The sequence below is a fragment of the Callorhinchus milii genome, unplaced genomic scaffold (genome assembly GCF_018977255.1).
Source record: "Callorhinchus milii isolate IMCB2004 unplaced genomic scaffold, IMCB_Cmil_1.0 Scaffold2, whole genome shotgun sequence".
In the NCBI taxonomy this organism is placed as follows: domain Eukaryota; kingdom Metazoa; phylum Chordata; class Chondrichthyes; order Chimaeriformes; family Callorhinchidae; genus Callorhinchus; species Callorhinchus milii.
Genome location: NW_024704743.1, coordinates 48,627,324 through 48,638,036, shown reverse-complemented (window position 1 = coordinate 48,638,036; position 10,713 = coordinate 48,627,324). Strand labels below are relative to the sequence as shown.

Sequence of the window (10,713 nt, the reverse complement as noted above, 5' to 3'; positions counted from 1 at the left end):
TTAGGTAAAATAGACTGGAGAATAAGATTAAGAGGTAAAAATGTAGACCAACAGTGGCAAATATTTAAGGATGTAGTGCAAAATTCTCAGCAGTCGCATATTCCCTTGCGGAATAAGAGTACCACAGGGAAAGCAATTCATCCGTGGCTAACTAGAGCAGTTAGGGAAAGCATCAAATTAAAAGAAAAGGCTTATAAAACTGCCAAGAAAAGCAGCAAATCTGAAGATTGGGAGAGTTTTAGAAACCAGCAAAATAAAACTAAAAAACTCATTAAGAGCGAGAAAAAGGAGTATGAGGGTAAGCTAGTTAGGAACATTAAGTCTGATTGTAAAAGTTTTTACAAATATATTAAGAGGAATAGGCTAGTGAGGGTAAATGTAGGTCCACTACAGTCAGAGACGTAGGGTTAGGGTTAGGATCTTGCATCTGTCTTCACCCTAGAAGACACAACAACTCTGACAACAATAGAGATGCACCAAAGGGATAAGGACAGGGAGCAACTTAAGGAAATTTTCATTAGTAGAGAATTGGCGTTAGGGAAACTGTTAGCATTAAAAAATGACAAATCCCCTGGTCCAGATGTCTTGCATCCCAGGGTTTTAAAAGAGGTAGCTTATGAGATAGTGGAGGCCTTATGTCTGATCTTCCAAAATTCCTTGGATTCTGGAACAGTCCCCATGGATTGGAAGATCGCAAATGTCACACCACTATTTAAAAAAGGTGGAAAGGAAAAGATGGGGAACTATAGGCCAGTTAGTCTCACATCAGTGATAGGAAAAATTTTAGAATCATTGATTAAGGATGTGGTAGTGCGGTATTTAGGGAAGCACAATATAATTAGGCCAAGTCAACATGGCTTTACAAAAGGGAAGTCATGTTTGACAAATCTCAGAGTTTTTTGAGGACATTTCCAGTAAACTAGATAAGGGTGAATCAGTGGATGTGGTCTATTTGGACTTCCAGAAGGCATTCGATAAGGTGCCGCATAAAAGGTTAGTCCAAAAGATAAGGGCCCATGGAATTGGGGGAGCATATTAACGTGGATTGGGGAATGGTTAACGGGTAGGAAACAAAGAGTAGGGATAAACGGGTCCTTTTCAGATTGGCGGGATGTGACTAGTGGAGTGCCACAAGGATCAGTCCTTGGGCCTCAGCTATTTACCATCTACATCAACGATCTAGATGAGGACATCGAAGTTAATATATCTAAATTCACGGATGACACAAAACTAGGAGGAAGTGCCAACACAGAGGACGACATTAAAAAAATGCAGCGAGACATAGATAGGTTAGGTGATTGGGCAGGTAGGTGGCAGATGAAGTATAATGTAGGGAAGTGCGAAGTCATCCACCTAGGTAGCAAAAACAGTAGAGCGGGTTATTTTTTAGAAGGGGAGAGATTGGAATGTGTTAGTGTCCAGAGGGACTTGGGTGTCCTTGTACACCAATCACAGAAAGTTAGTCTGCAGGTGCAGCAGCAATTAGGAAGGTGAACGGTATGTTAGCATTCATTATGAAAGGATTAGAGTATAAGAGTAGGGAAGTCTTGCTGCAACTGTATAGGGCCCTGGTGAGACCACACCTGGAATACTGTGTCCAGTTTTGGTCTCCTCATTTAAGGAAGGACGTACTTGCCTTGGAGTGGGTGCAGCGTAGATTTACTGGGTAAGTACCAGGGCTGAAGGGGATGAGTTACGAGGATAGGCTGACCAATTTGGGCCTATATTCTCTAGAATATAGAAGAATTAAAGGGGGGATCTTATAGAAACCTATAAGATCATCAAAGGGCATGATAGAGTAGATAGTGGGAGATTGTTTCCCCTGGTTGGAGAAACTAAAACCAGGGGTCACAACCTTAAAATCAGAGGCCAGCCCTCTCGCACTGAATTGAGGACAAACTTCTTCACTCAAAGGGTGGTGAATGTATGGAACTCACTACCCCAAAGGGCTGTTGACGCTCAGTCCTTGAACATATTCAAGACTGAGATAGATAAATTTCTTACTGCTAAAGGGATTAAGGGATATGGGGATAAGGCAGGGTCAGGTTATTAGCTGGAGTTAGATTAAAAGCTCAGCCATGATTGAATGGCGGGGCAGGCTCGAAGGGCCGAATGGCCTACTCCTGCTCCTACATGTTATGTTATGTAAGGTGTGGTCTCTTCGGGGGTTGAGTTGACTCCAAAGTGATGTGCATGGCAAGGGAATATTGGAATCAAAAGATCCTCTGTGACAGTATCAGTAGTCCAGTTCCTGAGCCAGGCAGATCCACAGTACTCCAAAGGACTGTTAATGATGAGCCAGCCAGCAGGCTTGGAGGGTAAGACCTGACACTGGGGGTTGGGATTCTTCCCATTTAGTTCCTGTTAACCCTAACAGGTAGGGTGTTCTGAACTGAATAGGCAGTGGGAGTCTTTAGTGTTTGAAATGGCAAGCAGCATAGTATTACCTGGTTAAACTCCAGCAGTACCTCAGTACATACTATGAGGTCCCCAAGCCTTGGCTCTTGCCAACGTGTGTCTAATATATTTTGGGATTAATTGTACATCCTTCCATGCACCGCATTCCAACAAATAGAAATTTCCATTTTATGTGGTATTCAACAGTTTCATTTGGAGACACTTACACATAATGATGGGTTTCTACATCAGATGACTGGCTAACCAAAGAAAATGGGTGGAGCTCACAGTCAATCTCAACCTGTCTGAATCTAACCTTTATACATCATAATTTCCTGCATATTGTCATCAAATAAATGATAATTTGATCACTTAATCCACAACTGTTTGTGGGACACTGCTGTGGGCGATTGGCTGCCGCGTTTCGCTTACGAAATATACAGTCAATTTACTTTACAGTATATTTTATGATGTGCTTTGAGGTGAGACGACTCGAAGATGTGAATACATGATTTATTATTATTAACTAGCAGTTATTTTTCTTTCCCAGTCTAGGAACAATGTTAATTGTGTTCCTATTGCTGCCTCATTAAGGTTAACAAAATCAACATAGCCATACATCAAATCTAAGNTTTTTTTGTGTGGATTAGTACAGTACCATATGGTAAATATCACATACAAAATAATACAAAACAAATGCAATATTTAATATCAAATGAATGTTTGTTTAACTGCTTGTCAATCAATTATGTCATTTCTAAAATATTTTCTAATATTTTTGCCAAAAAATTTGATTTTACTTGAGTTTTTAATGAAAAAAACAAAGATTAATACAGAGAAGACATATTTTGTGTAAATATTTAGCACAAGCAGCAGTGAAAATCTCTTTTCCTGAATTGTCACCTCTCCTCTGCTGAAAGCTCCAGGAATGACAGCAGTCCATCACCCTTGTTCCTCACCAGGTTTCACTGCCTTCTTGTCTTCCAGCTGATCAACTTCAAAATCCTCACTCTCATCTACTAATCTCTAGACATCCTTGCCCTAACATCTAATCTTCTCCAGTCTCACTGTCCTATTTATCCCCTCAGCTTGGCAAACCTAAACCTGCTGCGCAATCCTGGCCCTTTCCACCTCAAAATTGGCAGCTGATCCTTCAACCACTATGCCCCTAAACTCTGGAACTACTTCCCTAAATCCCTCCATCTAGTCGGGCAACTACCTACCTTCTCACCCACCCACTAACTTACTCATTCTTGGAGTCCTGTCGCTCAGTGGTTAGAGCACTCACCTCGCAAGCAAGAAGACCTGGGTTTGATTCCCCGGCAGAGCAAAACTTTAGAATTATTATTATGTGAAAGGCACTATGTACATGCATGGTTTTGATATTGTTAATCCTTCCGTGCCATTATTGGTAGCAGGTTATTAGGGCTTGAGGGAGCTCAGGATGACGCCTCCAAATTTATCTTTAAAAGGAGGTGAGCTGTAGATAGATGGCAGCTTTCCCCCTTCCTCCTCTTCACCGGACAGGCTCCGTGTCATTATTAAAGATGGCTGGCTCCACCCTCTTCACTTCACAGACCCCGATGGACCTTGGAGTCTGCACAATGAGGAAGAGGGAAGGGAGGCGGCCATTTTTGACATTGGCATGGAGCCTTTGTCTGTACCCCCCCCCCCCATTTGCACCCGCTGCTTATGCACGTGACGGTTAGTTGCTGTGCCTTCAGACATTGCACCTCTAACCGCTGGAACTCCCTGCCTCAATCCTCTGCCTTACAACCTCTAGCTACCTTTGAATCCCATCTCAAAACCTAACAATTCGACTGCCCCAATGGTTACCTCCTCCTTCCCCTTCTTTGTTGCATTCCTGCAGAACCTTCTGAAACGTTATCCTGTGTGAAGGGCACCATATAAATGCAACTTATTGCATCGCTGACAAGAAAATCACAAATTATGTCATTTCATAAAAATGAAACCAAAAGTGCCTGTAGGAACAAGAATGCAAAGCCCACTTTCGGCTCACTTCTCATATGTGCAGTGTGTGGGGTTAATTCTGGAAATTTATTTATGCAATAGCCTTGATCGGAAATTGTGACTAACGTGGCATTGAGCAACATTCCATGACCAAATAAGCAAACACAATAGATGGGAAAATGAGATGTTGCAACCAACCAATATTTTTTAAAAGAAAGATATAATATAATCCTTGTATTCGATATAGCGCCTTATCACTTCACCAAGAAGTTTCAAAGCGCTTCACAAAATATACTGTAAAGTGGATTGATGGGTGTATTTTGCGGGCGAAAATGACCGCAAGATATAAGATGCTTGGAAGTTGGATGCTTCTAATGAAGTATGTGCTGTAAGGGTGCCAGACAGTCTTCTCCTCATCACAGAGGACAAGACTGACAGCCACTCACTCTTACAGGACAGATGGAGAGGGCGGTGCAGAATTTGCATTGGATCTGGGGGCGGATTCTAACTGAGCCGTGCAGCGAGGTCTGCCCACATCACAGCTTTAAGCAGCGATTCACCACTGCGTGATGTCGACACTAATCTCTCATCAGCAAAAGGAGGAGTGAAAATAATTCATTTCTGAGCGTGCAAACTGAAGGTAGCCGACGTCTGGAGGAAATAACAGGAGGAGATTCTTAAATGTTCTTCTGCTGAGAGGTAAGGTTTGTTTGATCCCCACTGAGTGAGCGCAGCTGCAGACACAGAGGTAGACAGAGCTCTCACACTGACTGTCTGGGCACAGGGATAGACAGAGCTCTCACACTGACTGTCTGGGCACAGGGATAGACAGAGCTCTCACACTGACTGTCTGGGCACAGGGATAGACAGAGCTCTCTCACTGACTGTCTGGGCACAGGGATAGACAGAGCTCTCACACTGACTGTCTGGGCACAGAGATAGACAGAGCTCTCACTGACTGTCTGGGCACAGAGATAGACAGAGCTCTCACACTGACTGTCTGGGCACAGAGATAGACAGAGCTCTCACACTGACTGTCTGGGCACAGAGATAGACAGAGCTCTCACACTGACTGTCTGGGCACAGAGATAGACAGAGCTCTCACACTGACTGTCTGGGCACAGAGATAGACAGAGCTCTCACACTGACTGTCTGGGCACAGAGATAGACAGAGCTCTCACACTGACTGTCTGGGCACAGAGATAGACAGAGCTCTCACACTGACTGTCTGGGCACAGAGATAGACAGAGCTCTCACACTGACTGTCTAGGCACAGGGATAGACAGAGCTCTCACACTGACTGTCTGGGCACAGAGATAGACAGAGCTCTCACACTGACTGTCTGGGCAGAGAGAGAGAGAGAGCTGCTACACTGGCTGGGCAGAGAGAGAGAGAGAGAGCTGCCACACTGGCTGGGCAGAGAGAGAGAGAGAGCTGCCACACTGGCTGGGCAGAGAGAGAGAGAGAGATGCCACACTGGCTGGGAAGAGAGAGAGAGAGAGATGCCACACTGGCTGGGCAGAGAGAGAGAGAGAGATGCCACACTGGCTGGGCAGAGAGAGAGAGAGAGATGCCACACTGGCTGGGCAGAGAGAGATAAAGAGCTCCCACACTAACTGGCTGGGCAGAGAAATAGAGAGAGCTCCCACACTGACATGTTACTATGTCCAGTGCGCTTCACACTCATTTGGGCAACATTTTCTCCTTGAGGAACTAACCTCAGTAACTAACCGCAATTGGCTGCTGCGTTTTGCCCACAAAACATACAGTCAATGTACTGTACAGTATATCTTGTGAAGTGGTTTGAGATGTCTCAAAGATGTGATGAGGCGCTATATCAATGCGAGGATTGTTATTATAATAAGATGAATGCTGCTGGAGTTTAGCCAGTTAATACTGTGCAGCTGACCACTAATGATGATAATAGTGCTTCACAGAATATCCAATGAACAGCTATGAAGTGAATGCCTAATTTTGTCTGGGGATTGTTGATCAGGACACTGGGAGAAGTTATTTTCAAATAGTGTCATGGGCTCTTTAATGTCTACTTCAACGGACAGACAGAACCCTGGTTTAACATCTAAATCTAAAGAACAGGATCTATGAAAACATAGCAATTCCAAACCTGTCCTGTATAATGTCAGAGTAGATAAAAGTTCATGCAGTAGATATGTGGAGAATAGAGAAAGTTAAGAGGGATCTAATACATTTTTAAAAAAATGTTTTTGATAGGATAGAGAAACTATTTCCATTGATTACTGTGGAGTAATTCCATTGATTAATCCACAGTAATAAGGGTATAAATTGAAAATTATAGCGTTACCAGAAGAAAAAGGGAAGTTAGATTTTTTTTACGGAAGGTTAGCACATGGAATGCCTTTGCTTTAGCTGAGTCATTCGAAGCAATTAACTAGGAATTGGAAAAATACTTAAGGAACCAACAACAACTTGCATTTATATAGCGCCCCTCGTGCAGGGTAGTGTCCTAGAGTGCTTGACAGTGGCGGAACATGATGCCGAGCCGGGGGAGGTAACCTCAAATATGTACAATCAAATAGGAAAGTCTTCAAGCATGACCTGAAGATGGGGAACGAAGGGGCAAGGCCGAGGGATAGAGTACGAGTGTTCCATAGTTTTGGGGCGTAATGGCAGTACTGGCTGTGTCTGGGCTATGGTAAGGAAAAATAGTATTAAAGGTTTATGCAAAAGAATAGGGGAATGGGATCAGTGCAATTAGCTGGCTTCAGTGGGGTTGCTAGAACCAGCACAAACATGATGGGCCATATATCTGTATCTTCCTGACTTACAACCTTCTGTGATTTCAATTTTAAAGATTTTTTTATGGTCTCAGGTGATTCGTTTATCCACTGAGATATTAGGGGTGTTGCTGGTATTCAAAATAACATAATAGTGCTGACCTTAAAAATGAATTAAGTTTTTAGAGCACAAGTAANTTTTTTTCCTATGAGGAACACTTGATTGGACAATGAATTTGCGGAATTCTTCACTCATTTTCTCATCAACCCCTCTTCCAGCAAGTTCCCAGAATGGACGCGTGTGGTTTTTGCCATAAAATAATCTGACCACATCTGCTCCTGGTGAAATCTGTAACAAGAACATACTTTTGAAAGTCGTTAATACAAACATTAGTTCAAATTGCAGCATTCTGGGGGCATGTGGTCTTAGTCTATGCTGATGATCTTGCGGTGCTGGAGGAGTCCTGTTTTGTTAGAAATATCATCTTTCAGATGAAACCAGGATCCAGTATTCAGTTGGATGTTAAATATCCTGTGATACTATTCAAAAAAGAAGGGAGTTTTGACCAACAATCCTCCGAAAAATGTTCATTCACCACATTGCTACCGTGCGACCTTGCTATTTACAAAATGGCTGCTGCGTTTGCTATGTGCAAATTGACTGCCACATTCACTGTGTGCACAATGTCTGTCACGTTTGCCTACAAAATGCTGCATTTGACTGGAATTATGGTAAAGTGGCTCAAATAGTTTTGACATGACAAGACACTATAAACATGGAACTTGTTTCTTCAGTTTATCAGCCAATCCTGATCAAAACTGATTAGAGCAGTACCACAAGACAAGCACTACAAGACTATCTATTCATGAAACATCTGCCAGCAATGCACTCCAAACATCTTTAATATGATTACAACATAAGCCTCAAACTAGTTTAAAGCCAACTAGTTTTAACCTGCTGCCTCCACATCACTGTTTACAGAAATATGTTTATGTTCCTGGAAAAGTTAAATAGACTTTGAGCTGCAGAGACCACATGTACTCTTTGTCAGGATAATCTGTTTATTAAAACGTAAGTCTGAAATTCTGTGGTAGGCAGCATGCTGTTATACTCCCCATTCATGGCTTTGTCACCTACAAGATTGGCTTCTCAAATGCCCACCGCTCAGACCTCTCCAGCTCATGCTTACGTGCATGAAACTTTATAAACCAATTACCTTGTGCTTACCTCTCTTTCATGGGATGTCTCACCTACAATTCCTTTATGTCTTATGTCTTCAGCCTCATTCTTCTGCTTGTCAAGGAGTCCCGTAGCGTAGTGGTTAGTTCGGTCGCCTCACAACCGAGAGGACCCAGACTCAATTCCCGGGGGGGTGTTGAGGTGAGGGGGGTGCGAATTCTTGAGCAAGTTTCCTTATTCCAAATGCCTCTGTTTACCTCGCAGTAAGTAGGAACCCGGTTGTTACTCGATTGGTTGATCGCTTTCCAGAGGTGATGATCTGTGTGTCAGCCAGGCCCAGTGGTAGCACCTTCGCCTCAGGCAGAAGGTTGTGGGTTCAAGCCCCACATCGGGATTTGGAATCACATAGTCTAAGATAACACTTCAATGTCGTGCTGGGGGGTGTTTTACATTGTCGGAGGTGCTGTCATTTGGATCAGACGTTAAATCGAGATCCCATCTACCTGCTCAGATGGCTGTGAAAGGTTCCATGGCATTATTATAACAATAATAAATAATAATCCTTGCATTTGATATAGCCCTTTTCATGTCTTCTAGACGTTTCAAAGTACTTCACAGAATATACTGCAAAGTGAATTGACCGTATATTTGTGGGTGAAATGCGGCAGCCAGTTGCGCACAGCAGTGTCCCACAAACAGTCGTGCATTGAGTGACCAAATTATAATTGTTTTTTTTTCTGGAGGGTTTATTATCAGGCGTGTGGAGTGAGGAAACTTGCCCAAGGTTTTGCCCTGAATCGAACCCAGGTCTCTTGCTTGTGAGGCGAGTAGTCTAACCACTGAGCTACAGGACTCCCCTACTTATTTGAAAAGAGGAGTTTCTCCTAGTGTCATGATCAACAATCTCCCAAACCAAAATTGGTCACTCCATGGCTGTTTGTGGAATATTGCTTTGCGCAACTGGTTGCATGTTTCATCCACAAAATACAGTCAATCCACTTTACAGTATATTCTGTGCAGAGGTTTGAGACATCTCAATAACTTGATAAGGCACTATATCAAATGCAAGGATGAGACCATGGTTAAGTAGGACTTAAACGAGATGAGTGTGATCCCACTGAGGTGGATGAGGGAGGCAAGATGGTTGAGGAGGATGGCGTGATCTCCCTCTCTGTTTTTAAAAGTAATCTAAAAACCTTTCTCTTTGACTGTGTCTCTGTAAAGTGCTCAACACAACTATGCAAAGGGAACTGTACAAATGCAAGTTGTTGTAAACATTTTAACAAGGAATCTACTTAACTGCCTCTGCCCACTGTTATCTGATTGAATTTTTGCTAAGTTAAGCTCGTGGTCGACGGCTGATTCTCCAATCTGATTACTGTTAATTGAATGTTTTGGACAAAGTATTCAGTTTAAACTTCATTCAAACTGCTCTTCGCCTTCAAGTTGCATGCAAAATTAGCTAAGAAATGCACAGCTCAGCAGGAGCTTGATCTGTAATCCTTGATCTGTAAATTCAGGTTTCTGATGTGACATAATCTTAAATTGATTACTGTGTGTGATGCAAGTCTGGGTATTGATATTGTAGCATTTTGTGTGACACACGTTATATACCTGGGAACTCTCCTATTCCTCTGATTCATTTTCAAATAAAATTTGACCTGAAACTTTCTAGATTGTATGGCTTAGGGACCGGTCTGGCTCAGTTAGTCACATTGCCACATCTTTGTCAAAAGGTTTTAAGGTTCAAGCACTTGGACTTTAGTTCAGGCTTACAATCCAGGGCATTACTGGAGAAGCACTACATTGTCATAGGTGCTGTCTTTTGGATAAATGTTCAACTGAGGGCTCATCTGCCGTTCAGGTGGATGCTTTTCTATTTGAATAGAGAAGAGTTTCTTCTGATGTCTTTGTCAAAAATCTTCTAGATAAATTGGTTATTCAATTCATGGCTATTTATGGGACCTTGCGATGTGCAAAGGGATTGCCGTGATTGCCTATGTACAAAGTCACTGTATTTGACAATAATACTGTGAAGTACTTTGACATACAACGTACTATAAAAATATAGGATCTTTTCTCCAGCAGGTCAGGTGGTACCTTTACTCTAGAAGTTTCTCTCATACGAGGCTTCATAAGCTTATCACTCCCATCCTCAAGAGTTTTTTTCCGAACGGAAAGTGGCATGGTTTTCCAAAGGGTGGGGCATAGAGGCTGAAGGCCCAACTGCTGATGGTGAGGCAACTGAGATGGGGGATGTGCAGCAGGCTGGAGCCTGCTGAGTGGAGGGAGCAGACAAGTTAATAAAGGGTTATCAGGTCACAGAGGTAGGAAGGAGCAAGGCTCTGGAGAGCGTTGAAGGTGAGGACGAGAATTTTGAACTCTATTCTCTGAGGGATGGGGAACCAA

General features: G+C 42.8%; 1 protein-coding gene across 1 annotated transcript in view; it reads left to right on the top strand.

Moving 5' to 3' along the window:
- Positions 1-4,865: 4,865 nt before the first annotated feature.
- Positions 4,866-10,713, top strand: part of snx10b (sorting nexin 10b) — a 40,383-nt gene continuing 34,535 nt past the window's right edge. The window contains exon 1 of the mRNA XM_007900502.1: positions 4,866-5,067. The gene's annotated coding sequence lies outside the window, so the exon portion shown is untranslated. The remainder of the gene's footprint in view (positions 5,068-10,713) is intronic.